The sequence below is a fragment of the Sparus aurata genome, chromosome 4 (assembly GCF_900880675.1).
Source record: "Sparus aurata chromosome 4, fSpaAur1.1, whole genome shotgun sequence".
NCBI classification, from domain to species: domain Eukaryota; kingdom Metazoa; phylum Chordata; class Actinopteri; order Spariformes; family Sparidae; genus Sparus; species Sparus aurata.
In genome coordinates this window covers 5,609,812-5,614,205 of record NC_044190.1, presented here as the reverse complement: position 1 = coordinate 5,614,205, position 4,394 = coordinate 5,609,812, and the positions used below count along the sequence as shown (strand labels likewise).

The following is a 4,394-nucleotide window of genomic DNA, read 5'->3' as shown; positions in this document are numbered from 1 at the left end:
TCTCTTCTTGTTGTTCTCTTGTTCTTCTCGCTTCATCATCTCCCGTGGCCCCGGGACAGTGATATCCACAGAGGCGTGTCAGGTGTTCCGGGTCGGGGTGGAGTCAGCGTCAGCGGCAGCAGCAGGAGCAGCAGGAGCAGCTACGGGTCCTGGTCCGGGTCCAGCCTCACTTAGCACTTCGCCCGGCTGTCGAAGAGGCCTTTATCCACACAAATTGAATAAAAACAGACATCTGGGACTATTCTTCACACATCCCATCACTTTGTCTCGGCAGGAGATCAGAGAAAAATCAAGTAAGTGAAAAAAAGGAGTGAGTCGGCGTTGTGTTAGCTCGCTCTGTCGTGTCGCATTGACCAGACTAGGTAGCGTTTATCGTCTTTTACGACACAACCGACACATTTCATAGCTGTATATGAAAACCAATATTCCAGACAAGTGTTTACCGTGTTTTTGTTATCTTAGAAGTAGTTCGGCATGATAAAATACGTCGTGTGCATGTTAGCAGCAGCACGGTGGGCACACTAACTTTCGCGTTAGCTTAAACGGCCGAAGAGATGCGCCGCAACGTTGCTTCAAAATTATCGAGGAAATTGGCAAAACGTGATTTTTAGCAACGTGGGAAGTCTTTTAAGTGAAACGTAATGGTGTTACACTGTGTGGATGGTTATTATGAGCTCAAATCCTCCACGAAAACCAGAAGAGGATTTTTCTGTCCAGTAGTTTCCAGCTGAGCCGTTGTTAAGATACAACTGAGGTTCGTATTATAAGTGAAAAGTTAGTAACGCGGTAGCTAATGTCCTCACTTTACAACCACTATTGTGTTTAAACTTATTCCTTTCACACTCCAGTTGGTCAAACCACCTGGTTTCTATGACACTGATATTTGACCAGTCAGTTGAATAAGAGGCAGATCACAGGTGAGATCAATGTGACTTCAGCCATGACTCACTTTATTCAGAAATTCAAGGACAAAAGGTTGTGTTCAGACTGGTGCACATTCACACCAGATGACTACATTTCCAAGTCTGGACTATTACCTTCAATAAGTTCATTGAAAAAAATTAAACACTTACAACAACAACGTACACTATAGAGCAGAACTTTGGAGTAAATATCAGTGTGACTTTTGATTATTGACAGAATGTATTAGGAGGATCTGTGTGGCTAAACTATCTCAACTAAACTATCTCAACTGAATTGTTTCAACTAAACTTTCTTAACTAAACTGTTTCAACTAAACTATCTTAACTAAACTATCTCAACTAAACAGTCTCAACTAAACTATCTCTGCTAAACAGAAACATGAAGTGAATCCTGACAGATGAAACTGTGAACTTACGACATGCAGGATGTTATTACCCATACTCGATTATTAGGGCTGATTCCAATACTTTATCAATATAAAGTATTGCACTAAAACAGTAAAATGTAATAATTACAAATCATCCCAAGCATCTTTTTCTGCATTGTAAAAGAAGAGAAAAGTTTCCATATTGGTGCATATTGGATAGCATTCATGCCAATGCTGATATATCTTTAAGAGGTCAGTATCAACCAACACACATGTCAGCTGCATTTCTACTTCTGTGTGTGAACGGAAAATCAGACAATGCAGTTAGATGTAGTGTGAAGTCCAATTCAGTTTGAGCCTGGTGTAGACAGTTGAGTCTTAATATTGGATTTGAGAAAGAAATGGGATTTGCTTTAGGCTAGAGAAATTTTAAATGATCTAGTTATTGATTACCATTATTGATTAATCTGTAGATAATTTCCTCTATGTGAAGATGGTGAAAAATGTCTATCCCAGTTTCCCAGAGCCCAAGATTGCATCTTCAGATGTCTTGTGTTGTCTCACCAACAGTACAAAAACCTAAGATTCTGATTTTACACATAAAAAAGATAAGAAAATCAGCAAATAAGATTGCAGAAACAAGAGCCAGAGAAATTTGAATGTTTCTCTTTAAAAATAGGTCAAATGATTAATCAATTAATGATATTTGTTGCAAATGAATTGTATTGATTAACTAATTGACCAAAAAACATCATTGCAGCTGTAAACTGTCCAAGAGCGCATGTTAAATAAATCAAATTAAAATGTAATGTAATGTTTCTTTATACACCTTTATACATGCTGTCAGACAGAAACCTACGGAGCCCTGGAGGTGACATAGGTTTTTTATCTTGCGAGTGCGACTTACTATCTCGCACGCGCGACTTACTATCTCGCACATGCCAGTTACTATCACGCACGTGCGACTTGCTGTATCTCGTGCACGGGAGATAGTAACTGGCGCGTGCGAGATAATAACTCGCACTCGCGAGATAGTAAGTAAGATGCAGTGGTACTCTTGCTCAAATGATTGAATGAAGTGAACATTGTGGTGTTAACTCAACAATGATGGGACGCTGGAATCATGAACAAGTGCCGTTTACTTCAACAACTTATACTGTAACATTGTTCTCAGTAGCAGCGTCATATCGTACATAGTCGCCATGTTGTTGCACTTTGACCTCTCTACGTGCAGCGTGTTAACTATGACCTGTCTTACACAACAGCGCCCCCTTGTAGTATAAAGAGCAATAGTATATCTGTTTTATATAATAACAGAGGACAACAAACGTGTTTAGTGTACTGTGAAAGCCGAGAGAATGTGGTCTGTGTGAGAATGTCGTGGAAAATTGAAGGTATTTAAGTAAATGTAGGTTTTCTGTCACAACTTTCACATGAATATGATACTATATGCACCTGCATCCATTGTTAATCGTTTGTCCTGATTGCCAGTTGTGACTGCTGCACGGTATTTCACAAATTAATTATAACCAAACTACTATTACCTTGACAACTCCTCCACCATGGCTAGCATAATACTCATTAAAACAGCTATTAAAATAGCTATTAAAACACCTGGACACTTATCGTGGATCATCAAAATACCTGTTACATGTACCTCTTTCCGTTATACAATAACAATAAGACACTTTATTAACTTTGATTAATTAATTACTTAATCAATTAAAATTCTGAGATGGTCTCCCATGATAATAAGCCTGCATTTAACTGACTGCACTGTTTAATTACGTCAAAATGCGCTTGAATTATGTGTCATCAGACAAGATGACACATGAGCACAACCACACTTGTTGTTGTCATTCGAGATCTGTTGCATTTTTATTAACTATGAATTTTTATAAATGACTTTTTGGTTGCACACTAATGGATGAATATGTCTTAAAAAAAATGCAAATCCATTTCAGTTTGATTTGCTTGTAGGTTTTTAGGCTGTTACAGAGTAGAGTTTAGATTCTCTGCCCCAGCCTGTTTTTTCTTTTTAAATAACTCAAAATAATGACTGTATTTCCAGCTACAAAACACAAATCTCTCTCCTCCCTCCATTGTTTGTGTCGCTGCGTGGTGTAACAGGTGAGTGAGTTCTCCTCATGCTGAAAACGTGACTTTTCGCACACGTGACGTCACTCCTCGAGACACATTTTTTTACTAAGGAAAATGACAAAAATAATAGTAACGCACAGTAAGTAACTTTAATCTGATTAGTGGTTTTGGAAATATTAACGCGGTAGATTACTTGTTACTGAGAAAAGTTGTCAGCTCATAATTGCAGCTTACGTGTCTGGCCGGGCCGGGCCGGGCTAGGACTCAACGTGCACGGGATCGGGTCGGGTTTGATTTTCTTGGCCCGATCTAAGCTCTACTACAGAGTCACACGTAAATTTAATATCATATATTGAAGATAGGAGGTTACCGCTTGAAAATGTTCCCACACTTTGGACGTGTTTGGTCTTGCTTTCCTGCTCTCCTCACTGTGTTCCACCATAATTCATATTCTTCTTCTGCTGCTGCTGCTGCGTGTGCTTCTTCTTTGCGGAACCGTCTTCTTCTACTATGCCACACTATGGTGCGCATTCTAGTAGTGTTGCTAAAGCGGTTTGTTCCTGCTCAAATCTTAAAAAAAAAAAAAAAAGATGATAATAATAATTACAATAATAAATACGATGAGTCGATGCAAACATTTCGCGTCGACAAATTTTTCTTGGCGACGTAATCGATTATGTCGACTAATCGTTGCAGCCCTATAGAGCTGAACAGTGAGGTTCCGGTTGAAAATGCCATTCCTATTCTAGAGATTTCGATTATTGGCCATAATGTCGTAACCATCCAAAGTAGACTTACCACGAGCTATTAGATTGTGAAACGATGGTATATGATCCTGTAGAAGCCACAAGTCCGTATGATATTAACCTTGTTTTAAGAAAAACACGTTTATTCGCGATGTCACGGAAAAGTACTACACTATCCACAATCCTATAGTGTAACAGCGACGTATCTGATTGGTGGAGCTCGCTGTTACCATGGAAATGTTTACTGAACCCACAAA

At 39.0% G+C, this 4,394-nt stretch overlaps 1 protein-coding gene across 1 annotated transcript in view; it reads left to right on the top strand.

Moving 5' to 3' along the window:
• The first annotated feature begins 91 nt into the window (after positions 1-91).
• Positions 92-4,394, top strand: part of cd151l (CD151 antigen, like) — a 54,701-nt gene continuing 50,398 nt past the window's right edge. Inside the window, exon 1 of the mRNA XM_030414812.1 lies at positions 92-293. The gene's annotated coding sequence lies outside the window, so the exon portion shown is untranslated. The remainder of the gene's footprint in view (positions 294-4,394) is intronic.